Genomic DNA, 13988 nt, shown 5'->3' on the forward strand with positions numbered 1-13988 from the left:
AAAGAAACTGCTGTAATTCACTCCTCTGTATGTCTTCCCAAGCACCTCAAACCAGGACCCTGCACGTTGTAGGAACAAGAAAACTATAATCATCATCAACATCACCAGTGGTATTTATTGAGCACTTACTTTGTGCATAGCACTGTATTAAGTGCTTGGGAGAGTACAGTACAGTGTGGCTTAGTGGAAAGAGCAAAAGCCTGGGAGCCAGAGGATGTGGGTTCTAATCCCAACTCTGCCACATGTCCCCTGTGTGTCCTTGGTCAAATCACTTCACTTCTCTGGGCTTCAGTTCCCTCATCTGTAAAAAGGGGATGAAGAGTATGAGCCCCATGTGGGACAGGGACTGAGTCTAGCCTAATTAACTTGTATCCAACCCAGGGCTTAGCCTGGCACTGCTAGTAAGCCCTTAACAAATACCACAATTATTGTTATTATTATTGTTAATAGAGAGAGGGTCAAGGATGCGGAGGGGAAAGTTAGGGGCGTCAGATGGGCTCACCCCCTAATCCTTAGGGTGGGCTCCTGGAGGAGATCTTTCACAGTTTCTCCAAACATCCTGATGCTGATGGAGACACGTTCCAGGGCTGGATGGCCCTTTGACCTGACCACATTTCTCATCGTCTTTTGGTTCTGTGTTCTCTATAAATAATTGATGATGATGATGATGATTATGATTTGGAGATGATGATGTTTAATGGTGGCAAAGGTCAGATAGACCTCAAGAGTCCAAATCTTGCCCAATTCTCGTGCAAGATTCCACATTCCTATTCAGTGTTGGCCAATGTAGAAGTTATCGTCTGGCGATTCAGCAGTAGGTTAAGGGGCGATTGGTCCTTTGATTCCTTGCCACTAACCCTTTCGCCTCTTCTCAACCCACTCTATCAAATGGAATAGGGACCAGGGAGAAATTTATCTCCTTTGTCTTTTGATTTATCTCATTTTTGTTTGAGAATGTTTGTGTTCCAGGGATTGACTTTCCAAGGTTCAAAAAGTTAGGGAGAAACACCTAAATCAACAGCAACTATTTCTGTTATTAAACAAAGCTTGGAAGGGATGGGGGTTTTATGGTCTCTGTTAAGTTTTTACTATGTGTCGAGCACTGTTTTAAGTCCTAGGGTAGATACAAGTTTTACCGAGTTGGACATAGCCTCCATCCCACATGTGGCTCACAGTTCAGATTGGAGGGGGGAAGATTTAATCTTCATTTTATAGATGAGGTTGCTGAGGTATAGAAGTTAAGAGACTTGCCCAAGGCCATACAGCAAGCAATTGGCTGAGCCAGGATTAGTATCTAGGTTCTCTGGTTTCTGGGCCCAGGGTATTTTTTTTTCCACAAAATACTTCTGAGTATTTTGAACATTTGAACATTTTCCTCGAAAAGAAAATAAACAAGAGATAAGAGCCCTTATATTAGCAATTACAGTATTTATTAAGCACTTACTTGATGCCACGTATTATGCTAAATTCTGGGGTAGAAACAAAATATTCCCACTGTCTACCATCCCTGTCCCACAAGGACTTCACCATCTAAGAGGTAGAGAGAGCAGGTATCTTATTCCCATTTTACAGATGAGGAAACCGAAACACAGAGGTCATACCACAGGCCAGTGACAGAAATGGGACTAGAACCAAGGGGGGATTCCGATCCCTTCACCTGATGAGAAGCAGTGTGGCTCAGTGGAAAGAGCACGGGCTTTGGAGTCAGAGGTCATGGGTTCAAATCCCGGCTCGGCCACTTGTCAGCTGTGTGACTTTGGGCAAGTCACTTAACTTCTTGGTGTCTCAGTTACCTCATCTGTAAAATGGGGATTAAGACTGTGAGCCCCACGTGGGACAACCTGATTCCCCTGTGTCTACCCCAGCGCTTAGAACAGTGCTCGGCACATAGTAAGCGCTTAACAAATACCAACATTATTATGAGATAAGAGGAGTGGAGTTCACAGAAAGGGCAAAGTTGTCATTGGTAGAAAAGAGGGCCAATCGATTGGTTATAGGCCTATGGATTTGGGAAGCCCGTTTGTAAGGTTGTTTCTATTCTGATTTTAAAAGGCTTCAAAAATGACTATTAAGGGATCTCTGTATTTTGGGTTTTTTGTTTGCTGCAGGAAAAAGTCCAAGAAGAGGGAAATCTAAATGTCTCCAGCTGATATTATTTGATTTAATGGATGCTCTGTAATAGCAAATTAAGTAAATATGTTCAGTATTCAGTTTGGCTCCAGCACTCAGCCTGAAAGCTATGCTACAGTGTTAATGATCACTCAAATTCCACTTCAGAGTCATTTTCTCTTGAAAAATATGCTCACAAATGATACTAAATCATGATTGTAAGAAAGATTTCCTTCATTTTTGGTCTCTCTGCTTTCTGTTAGAACCATTGAGAGACAAAACAAGTGGTTTTCTCAACATCAACACCGAACTCCATTTTATTTGCAGATCAGTACCTAGGCCCAGAAGATCCCCATTCGGCCCTCTTGGCATTTTTCCTTTTTTGTGCTCCCGGCTCCCCTCAAACAGCAGGGAGTTGGGTGACAGTGGGAGTTGGGGGAGAGAGGAGGAGGGGTCTACTGAAGGGTCCTGAGAGTTGAAGAAGGTGTGATGGCAGCCATGACAGAACAGGTGACCAGAGGGATCTGGATCAAGAAATTTTGGGTTGCAGAAGGACTGGGCCCAACCACAGACCCCCTTCAGCCAGGCTCTCCCTGCTGTTCCTTTCCAAAGCTTTCATGAGCTGATTCCCTCCCTTGCCTCTCTTATTGCTCCTCGGAAAGAATGACAAGGCAGATATTGACATAAGTCTCTGAGGTTTTGCTTTCCCCCCACCATCTTTGCTGCTTTCGAGGGTAATAATAATAATAGAAGAATTAAGCACATATTAGGCAAGGCCTGGGGCAAATGCAAGATGATCAGATACCATAAGGTCCCACACAGGACAGACCTGTTCTCCCTAATACTTAGTCTGTGAGACCCATGTGGGACAAGGACTATGTCCGCTCTGATTAACTTGCATCTACTCCAGTGCTTGACACGTAGTAACACTTAACGAACACAGTGATAACAATAAGAGGGAGAGAGAACAGACATTTAATCCCCATTATACAGAGGGAAAATTGAGCACAGAGATGTTAAGTGACTTGCCCAAGGTCACACAGCAGGCAAGGGTAGATCCAGGATTAGCACTTGGGTCTCTGGACGCCCAGCCCTGCAGTCTTTCCGGTAAGCCACACTGCTTCTCTTGGCTCTGGAAAAGGTGGAAATCTGCCATTTTTTAAAAAAGTATTTGTTAAGTGCATATTATGTGCCAGGCACTGTACTAAGTGCTGGGGTAGATACAAGTTAATCAGGTTGGACGCAGTCTATGTCCTACATGAAGCTCCAAGTCTTAATACTCATTTTTCAGATGAGGTAAGTGAGGCCCAGAAAATTAAGTGACTTGCTCAAGGTCACATAGAAGACCAAGTGGCAGAGCCACCCAGGTTCTTCTGACTCCCAGGCCCATGCTTTCTCCAGTAGGTCATGCTGCTTCTCATATATGCCATTTATTAAGTAGCTCTACTGCAGATAATAAAGGTGAGGTAAGGGCTCTGGCAAAATGTTTAACAAAAGGGTTTGTCCCACGCACCTGATTTTGAGAAACAGTCCTCTTTTCAGGCTCCAGGTTACATCGTTTGTAACTGTAACTCACTGGAAAGAAAGAGGCCCTTAAAATGAAATGAAAATAAATGGCAGGGGAAGGAGTAATTGAATTTCTCATTTATTCAGTGCTGCACTGGTTCATTCAGTCTCCTCCTTCCCTTGAAATGCCGATGGCGTCGCCTAGCTGAGAAGTCTCAGGATGAATGCATGAAGCTGGTTTAGGCATTCCATTCTGCCACCAGGCCCAGGGGTCAGCCAGACATATGTAATAATAATAATAATAGTATTTGTTAAGCACTCACTATGTTCCAGACACCGTACTAAGTGCTGGGGTAGACGAAGGAAATAGGGTTGGCCACAGTTCCTCTCTCCCATAGGGCTCACAGTCTTAATCTCTAGGTTACAGATGAGGAAACTGAGGCTCAGAGAAGCTAAGTGACTTGTCCAAGACAAATGGCGGAATGGGATTAGAACCCAAGTCCTCTGACTTCCAAGACCATGCTCTATCCACTAGGCCACGCTATTCCTTGTGTGTCTATGAGGTTGTCTGGCGTCCTCAACCTTTGTTTAGAAAGACCAACAGAGAGAAGGTGAGGCTGCAAGGAAACCTTATAGGTAACCTTCCTGGACTGTTCATCTTTCTGCTCTTCTGTCAGCTTTCTCCCAACACCCTCACACAATCCCACGGGATCTGGGGCCTTGACGGGACTTCCTGCGTAAAGAGGAATCTGAGGCTTCTGCTCAGAAAGGCCTTGACTTTTTCCCATGTCCTAGGTTTCCTCATCCAGAGGCCAGGCCGCCCATCGCCTCCATTTTTCTACTTGTTCCTCCAAGCCAAGACCCTGTTTTTCTAAACCCCTAGTTTCTGTCCTTGCTTGCTCTATTACCATTGAGACCATGGGTCACTTAGCTCTTTCATCTTCAAAAGAAAGACAATTCTGGAATGGTTGTCTCCTCCATGTGAGTCTGGCATTTGGGTGGCCTCTGGGTCTAGGCCAGGGGCTTCTGGCTGCCTGTTTGGGGAGCCAGCGGCAGGGGCCTTCAAAACTTAGCCAAGCCACCTCCCTTCTCTGGTCTTTCCCTAGCTGAAGTGGGATTCTTTCCTGCACTCACTCCATCTGTTGACTGCTGATATTTATTGAGCACCGCTAGAGGAGAAGGAGGAGGAGGAAGAGCAGCAGCATGGCCTAGTAGAGAGATCCTGGGCCTGAGAGCCAAAAGAGCTGAGTTCTAATTCGAGCTCCACCAGTTGTCTGCTGTGTGACCTTGGGCAAGCCATTTCACTTCTCTGTCCCTCAGTGGGGATTAAGTCTGTGAGCCAACCCAATTTGCTGGTATCTATCCCAGTGCTTAGAACAGTTCTTGACACACAGTAAGTGCTTAACAAATGTCATTATGGTTATTTTTATTATTAAAGGCACCAGCAGAAGAGGGGTACAGATACCTCTTCATCTAACCTAAAGTGGAAAAAAAGAAACCTTGTAAAGGGGGATGAAGAGTGAGCAAGTGAGCAGTTGCCCACTACTGAACAGGTGGCCAGGATTTTCTTTAGTTCCTACTGGAGACCGCTCCACCTTCTATGACTAAGTTTTAGAGAAAGGTTTTAGTGCCAAAGCTGAGTACAGCAATAAACCCACCTGTGCGGATAACACTGGCATAACCAAAACAGCTGAAGGACAGTCTCTGCGGTGGGGAACAAGGAAGATCTTGATTTGAATTTGGGCCCATGCAAATGAAGACAAATGGAGAAAGCTCCAGGATTGGGGGTTGGGAGAGAGGGAAAAGGAGAGGTAGAGGAAGACAGAGAGGGAGCGAGGGAAAGGGAGAGAAAGAGAAAGAGAGAGAGAGACGGGGGAGAGAGAGGGTCACAGTGTGTAGGTGTGTGTGTGTGTGTGTGTGTATTCGGGGTGGAGGAAGAAACACAGTTGCCTGAGATAATCACTGCCCTACCCCAGCTCCCTCAGCTGTATAAATCTAATTCTCAATCCTCATCTCTCCACAACAAGCAGAAACTCCTCCCCATCAGTGCATGTGTAAAATGGGGATTAAGGCTGTGAGCCCCTTCTGGGACATGGACTTTGTCCAACCCAATTTGCTTGTATCTATCTCCGCACTTAGTCCAGTCGCTGGCAAATAGTAAGCACATAAAAATCTCCAAAAACAAACCGACAAACAAAAAGTGTGCCAGATCTGAGACCTGAGGCAGTCCTGCCCCATTCAACCTCCTTCCTATGGGGAGATGAGGCCTGTCAGCTCGAGCAAATTCAGGGCAGTGACTGGATCGGGTCTCAGAGAGAAAGCCAGAAGCCCATAGCCTTCCCAGAGCCAGTGGTGGTGGCGGTGGGGAAGAAGGGGCTCACCATTCATTCATTCAACCGCATTTATTGAGTGCTTTCTGTGCGCAAAGCACCACCACCTCATTTCTTGGAAGCCTTCAAGAACACAGCACAGTGAGGCCTCCACATTGAGTGCAAATCTCAATCTAAATCTGCAATTCTTTAGAAAGGATGTTGATGAGTTGTCAAAGCCTCATTGCCAATTACAGCGGGTCTCAAAGATGGCGCTACTAGGGGCAGGGAGATTTACCCCTCTACTACTTCTCCTAAACCTATTTTAATATCTGCCTCGCCCCATAGTCTAAATTCCTGGAGGGCAGGGAACGTGCCTACCAATTCTGTTACGTTGTACTTAGAATGATGCACCAAGAGAATGCTCAGTAAATACTACTGATTGACTGATTAATTGATCTCTCTGTTCTTTTTTTTCTTTACGTACCACCCATTCTCTCTTTGTCACAGTGGGCACTAGATGTCATTGAACACAAGGGCATAAGACCACGAGCAATGTCCATGGTGGGTCAGGCCCTTGGCCGAAAAGGTCCAGAGTTCTATCGCTGACTGGGGCAATCGGAGGCCTGGAGAAACCGTGTGATGTCCATCTTTCCCAATTGGGGATGCGTCATCTAACATCCTAAACTGATCTCCTCTACATCTTGCTGTACATGTTCCTCTATATACTGCTTGTGGGAAGCAGCATGGCATAGTTGGCAAGAGCACGGGCTTGGGAGTCAGGGGATGTGGGTTCTAATCCCGGCTCCGCCGCTTGTCGGCTGTATGACACTTCACTTCTCTGGGCCTCAGTTACCTCAATTGTAAAATGGGGATTAAGACTGTGAGCTCCATGTGGGACAGGGACTATGTCACCCCCGATTACCTTGTATCTACCCCAGTACTTAGAACAGTGCTTGGTACATAATAAGCACTTAACTAATACTATTATTATTATCCCTGGTTCATTATGGTCCATTCATCTCTCTCTCTTTTAATGGTATTTTTTAAGTGCTTACTTTGGGTCAAGCGCTGTTCTGAGCCCTGGGGTAGAAATAAGTTTGTCAGATTGGACACAGTCCCTGGCCCACATGGGGCTCATAGTCTAAATTGAAGGGAAGAGGATTTAATTTTCATTTTACAGTCGAGGTAACAGAGGCACAGAGAAGTTAAGCGACTTACCCAAGGTCACACAGAAGCAGTTGGCAGATCCAGGATTAGAACACAGTTCCTCTGACTTCCAGGCCTATGCTCTTTCCACTAGGCCATGGTGCTCTCTGAATTTTATCCAAGCCCTTCTTGAACTTTTTTTGATATTTTCCATCTGCCCAACTTCCTAGGGAACAGATTCCATATGTCTACCACCAGCTGAGTGAAAAAGTGTTTCCTTTGTTGGTTTTGAATCTGCCACCTTCAAGCTTCAATGGCTGCTCCTATCATCCTGGAGCCGAGGGATCTGGTGAACAACAATTCCATGCTTGTCCTTTCCACACCCTTCATGATTTTAGAAACTTTAATCACGCCCTCTTCCTGCTTCTATCTTTCCAGCCTGAAGACTTTATTGTTTATTTATTTATTTATTTTTGCTTTATACAGGGCACACTACAAATATTTTAGAGGCCACGTTGGCACTTGAATATAATTTTTATTTCCCAATTTAGTCTTAAAGGAAGGCTCTACGTCCTGAGACCTTCTCTATTATAATCCCAATATCCCCCCACATTCCCATCATTCTAAAACCTGTCAAGTTTCTGCATTTGATTGAATGCTACTGCTGTCAAATTTCCTTCACATGCCTCTGGAAGAAAAAAAAGGAAGAAAAGTCTTTTTTTTGGCTCTAACAGAGTTCTAGACCTCAATAATACACTATCTGTAAGCCAGTCTGGAAATGACCCAGAATTCCCTTACTTCCTATTCCTCGCAGACCCGATACGGCAAATAAGATCCTACTGGACTTTCCTGTAGTTATTCATTTCTGTCACGGTGGGCGGCCCTGATGTAGAAAGGCTCACATGGGTCATATCTCAACTCAGTTGTTCCTGAATGGCAAACACAACAGGTACTGGGTCGAGAGATGGTCTAAGAACCGCAGAGTGGCCATGATGCATCAAATCCATCCTTAAAAAAATGTCTTCAACTTTGTTTGGAGGGCCTCCCAAATCTGAAATAGCTGTTCTTCACACAAGGCTGGGATACTGTCTGTTCAGAGAACTGCAGAAGAAGCACCAATCGCGCAGCAGGATGGGCTGAGCGCCCGTTGGGTCCGAGGGGAGGGACCAAGAAATAAAATGACGAGATCCCTTCCCTCAAGGAACTTAACAATCGAACGAGAAGGCAAAGCAAGCACCGGTGCAAATCAATCAATCAGTCGTACTTACTGAGCGCCTACAGTGTGCAGAGCGCTGGGAGACCACGATATAGCAGAGGTGACAGACACATTCCCTGCCCACATAGAGCTTACAGTTTAGAGTGGATGAGAGGCATCAGAACAGAAACAATTCACTCATAATTTACAGGGGCTTAACTAGGTAGTAGGCATACCTGGCATGAGCAGAATGATCCTATCTAGAAAGGTTATTTTAGGCTTTTTTTAGTGGTATTTGTTAAGCACTTATTATGTGTCAAGCACTTATCTAAGCGCTGAGGTAGATTCAAGATAATCAGGTTGGACATAACCCCTCTTCCACATAGGGCTCACAGTCCAAAACAGAGGGAGGCGGACTTAATCTTCATTTTACAGATGAGGTAATTGAGGCACAGAGAAGTTGCTTGACTAAGGTCACTTAGCAGACTAAACTGTAAGCTAGGCTGTAAGCTTGTCCTCAAGACTGTAAGCTTGTTGTGAGTGGTGAATGTGTCCATATCTGTTTATTGTTTCAAGCGCTTAGTAGAGTGCTCCGCTCACAGTAAGACTCTCAATAAATATGATTGAATGAATGAATGAAGTGGGAGACCCAGGGTTAGAAGCCAGGTTCTCTAACTCTCACGTCTGGGCTCTTTCCATTAGGCCACGCTGCTTCTAGGAAGAGGATTTTTTTTGACAAAACTTAAAGATGAGAATAAATTAGGTTTAGTAAAGGGGTGGTGGTTGTGCTGCTTGGGTGGAGCAAGAGGAGGAGGAGGATATCTCAGGTTGGGGAGTGTTGGAGGTATTTGATGGATTTGGGGAGTGTTGGAGGCATTTGATGGATCAGAGAGGAGAGTCACTGACAAGGAACAAAAAGCAACCTTGGTGGGCTGAATCACAGACCCAAGGAGGGGACTTAGAGGAAGAGGAAGAGACCAAAGGACAGGAGTTTTGATTTGATTCTGGTCCAAAGAGAGTTGTCACAGATTTCCACCCTAAACTATTATTTCACACAGTCATTTTATAATAGTTATGGTACTCATTAAGAGCTTATTATATACCAACCACTGTTCTAAGCACTGAGAGAGATACAAGCTAATCAAGTTGGACATAGTTCTTGTCCCATGTGGGGCTCACACTCTTAATCCCCATTTTCAGATGAGGGAATTGAGGCATAAAGAAGTGACTTGCCCAAGATCACAAGGCAGACATGGGGTGGAGCTGGTATTAGAACCCAGGTCTTTCTGAATCCCAATCTTACAGTCTAAAGAAGTGACCATTTCCTGTACACAAAGAGCTTACACTGTAACAGGGGAAAGAGACATTAAAATATTTGCAGCTAGAGTGGTGAAAATAAATGATTGAATTTTCAATTGAGTATATATATATAAAATATATAAGTATATATATAAAATTCAATCATTTATATGCCTCCGCAACACTCTCATATATATATATGTATATATATGAGAGTGTTGCGGAGGCATATAAATAGTAAATTTGTAAGTGCTACACATATAGGCATACACATTTCTCAGCAATGTGGGAAATAGCATAACTGTAATTATGGATTGTGTATCAGGCTTTTAGTGGAACAAACAGATTTCCCCTCAGTGAAAAGCAGCATAGCCTAATAGAAAAAGCCCAGGTCTTAGAATCAGAGGACCTGGGTTCCAACCCCGGTACTCCCACTTACCTGCTCTGTGAGCTTGGACAATTCAGCGTGGCTCAGTGGCAAGAGCCCGGGCTTGGGAGTCGGAGGTCATGAGTTTGAATCCCGCCTCCGCCGCTTGCCGGCTGTGTGACTTTAGGCAAGTCGCTTAACTTCTCTGTGCCTCATTTACCTCATCTGTAAAATGGGGATTAAAACTGTGAGCCCCACGTGGGACAACCTGATCACCTTGTATCCCCCCAGGACTTAGAACAGTGCTCTGCACATAGTAAGCACTTAACAAATACCGACATTATTATTGTTAACCTTTTCTGTGCCTCAGTTTCTTTATCTGTAAAATGGGGATCCAATACCTGTTCTCCCTCCTACTTGGACTGCAAGCCCCATATGGGACAGGGTCTGTGACTGCTCTGATTATCTTGTATCTATCCCAACCCTGGGTACAGTGCTTGGCATATAGTAAGTGTTTAACAAATATCACTATTAGAAACTCATGTGTGCACATGTAGACAACAATACACCCGACTTCCCTCTAGTGGTTGTAGAGAGTGAATGTTCCTCTTACAGGGCCTGATTTAGTAGGAGAGTATCTTTAAAGTAGTTACTATGTATAAAGTACTTCTTCCCAGGGCCCAACTTTGGGTAAGCCACTTAGCTTCTCTGTGCCTCAGTTCCCTCATCTGTATAATGGGGATTAAGACTGTGAGCCCCAAGTGGGACATGGATTGGGTCCAACCTGATTAGGTTGTACTTACCCCAGCGTTTGGTACAGCGCCTAGGTCATAGTAAACGCGTAACAAATACTATTAAAAAAAAGTGGCCAAGGACTGGAGGGGAGCCGATCCCTCCTGAGGCTGCAGCGCGTGAAGCAGCGTGGCCTAGTGGATAGAGCACGGGCCTGGGGTCGTGGGTTCTAATCCCAACTCCGTCACTTGTGTGCTGTGTGACCGTGGGCAAGTCACTTAATTTCTCTGTGCCTCAGTTACTTTATCTGTAAAAGGGGATTAAGACCGTGAGCCCCACATGGGACAGGGACTGCATCCAACCTGATAACCTAATATCTATTCCAACTCGAACAGTGCTAGACACATAGTAAGCACTTAATAAATACCACTGTTATTATTATTATTATTGTTATTATGAGAGAAGCATGGCCTGGGGACACTCAAGTGGCAAAGCAGGGGGACAACCATAGCTTTCTCCAAGCAAATGCACATGGCCCCAGGAAGAAGAGATCCCATTAATCCAATCAATCAATTAATCCATTGCATTTATTGCACGTTTACTAAGTGCAGAACACTGTACTAAGCGCTTGAGAGAGTACAATGCAACAGAATTAGGTGACACGTTCCCTGCCCATAACAAGCATAAAGTCTATTCCAGTGGCAACTCAGGGTCCGCTGGGAGAAACCTTGTCCTCCTACTTAGGTAAATAAGCTTCATACAAGCATAAAATCATTTCTAACTTAACGATGCCAAGAAGGTATTTAAAATGGGCTAATAAAGAAGCTAATGAGAAAAGTCTTTGGACATCAACCAAAACACAATAGTAATTTAGTGCGAGCAATCAGCTCTCCTAGAGGCGAAATGCAAGAACATTAGACAACCTAAAAGGAGAGAAAATCACAGGGGACCGTAATGGTTTGAAAGCAGATGGGTTAATGGTGAAACTACTAAGGGAAACAGTGAGTATTAGACTTGATTTTGCCCCCAGCTCTGTAAAGGGAGTCCAGTGATGGCATTCAATACAATAGGGCACCGAGATGCCTATGATATCATAAACATGAGGGTTTTTTATGATATTTGTTAAGCACTTACTATACAGCAGGCACTGTTCTAAGCACTGGGGTAGATACAAGATAATCAGGTTGGACACAGTCCATGTCCCACATTGAGCTCACAGTCTTAATCCCCATTTTACAGATAAAGTAACTGAGTCACAGAGAAGTTAAGTGACTGGCCCATGGTCACACAGCAGACCAACTGATGGAACCAGGACCAGAACCTTCTGCCTAGACCTATGCTTTATCCAGTAGGTCACGCTGCTTCCCTGTTGACATCGTAACAGCCACTTTGTGAAAATAAACTGAGTTTGCCCAAACCTAGAGCATTTCTCTGGGGGAGGGTCCCTGACCATCTCCCTTCTGGCTCCAGAGACTTCGAGTTTCCTTCCCAGGTCTGTGTGAATATGACCTCTGCTTCTGAGCAACGGAACTTGGTGGCAGAAGCTGAAGCAGAAATAGACTGGGCTTTGAAAATTAAAACACTGGCTATAAAGGCTTCCAGTTCAGTACCCATTTGAATGCAGGATGGTTTAAAACAAGCCGTCTAATTTAAGACTGGACAACTGGCCTCTCTAGCCCTCTACTCCCTCTCTTCTCCTGTGACAGTGATGTCCATTACTAAAGGCAGAGAAGTGCCTCTCAGAAAAGTGCTGAGATTTTCTCATTTGAAGGAAATACGTGAGGGATAACCACGACGATGAGGATGACGTCAAAGATGACGATGGCTTGAGGAATGTAAGGCAGGAGCCAGTGACATCTACTGTTTTGATCTCAACCGAGTGGTTGACTTATCCGATCCACATTGCGGATGAAGCACAACGTAGATCTGTCCAGCAACCGATGACATTTATGAAGAGCTCACAATGTGTGCAGCAAAAACACACTTTGTCTCATTGCCTAACCTCATTTCTTTCCTTCACTCTCAAGTAAAACCCAAAACTCTTGAGGCCTTTGAGCTCTTCTCCCAAGTCACCACTCTCTTCTGTAGGCTTCCTAATGCTTTCATGACTGTAGTTCTCCAGTTGCCTCTCTGCCACATCACCCAAAATGCCTTTCACATCACGGCATAGCTCGTCACAGATCCAACCGAAGAATTTAGCAGTGATTCTAGACCTCAAAAGATGAGTCCCCTAAGAACGCCTAAATGAGCTTTCACTCTTTTAAAGTGCTCTGTTATTATAGAAGGGGGCAGTAAAGCCATGCTTATTTGAAAAAAGACAGAGTGTTGTCTTCCAGTCCTTTAAAAAAAGGTCACTACTCGGTAGCAAGCTTTATTTACCCCACACCAAGTTAACTTCTAAAAGAGCTCTCTGACCACACATTATGAGCAATGAAAATTTTCTTTAAAACAAGGAATAAAATTAACGGACAGTAGAATACTAGCAGCAAGGATTTCTCCAGATTCGGTGTTCAGTCGAACAAGTTAGCAAAACGAAGACAGATGGCGAGGATTAGCGCCTTCATTATCACCGAGGATCAAAGAGGAAGAGTGACTTTAAGCATTAATTGCATTTTCTTTGGATCAGAATTTGGGATCGCCCTCCCCAGCGGGCAAATGCCACAATCAGACACTGGTCGCTTGCTTGTCTGTCTTTATCTTGCTGGGGCTGTCCTTTAGCCAGCTCCAGAAGAGTATACGTTCACCTCCAAAGTGCCGCTCTGGGCTTTCTGTCTTAAGGAAGGCTTCACGTGAGCCAAACGCTTTGGAAAATACCACTCGCAAGACCCATCGTGAGGCAAAAATCTCTTCTCTGCTTCATCACTCCATTCTCTTTTCTGTCCTTTGTCCCATCCTTGCTCCAGCCTTTGTACCTAAACTGTAGTAAGCTCTGTGTGGACAGAGAACATGCCTCAAACTGTTGTACTGAGCTCTCCTAAGCATTTATTACAGCCCTCTGCACACAATAAGTGCTCAGTAAATATAACTGATTAATTGATTTTTCAGTGAATGTTTCTGTTTTCTATCTGCTGTCTTGCTGGCTTCTGTGTATGGGCATGTGGGAAGAGAAGGGAATCATTATAAAAAAGAAAAAGAGAAAGAAATCAATCAATCGTATTTATTGAATGTTTACTGAGTGCAGAGCACTGGGAGCTTGGGAGAATACAATATAATAAAGTCAAAAGACCTGTTCCCTGGCCTCCAGGAGCTTATAGTCTAGAGTAGGAGCTTACTAAGAAAGGGAGAGAAAAGGATGACAGAGCGGATGGTAGTTTTACTTGCA

This window comes from Ornithorhynchus anatinus, chromosome 19 (assembly GCF_004115215.2).
Source record: "Ornithorhynchus anatinus isolate Pmale09 chromosome 19, mOrnAna1.pri.v4, whole genome shotgun sequence".
In the NCBI taxonomy this organism is placed as follows: Eukaryota; Metazoa; Chordata; class Mammalia; order Monotremata; family Ornithorhynchidae; genus Ornithorhynchus; species Ornithorhynchus anatinus.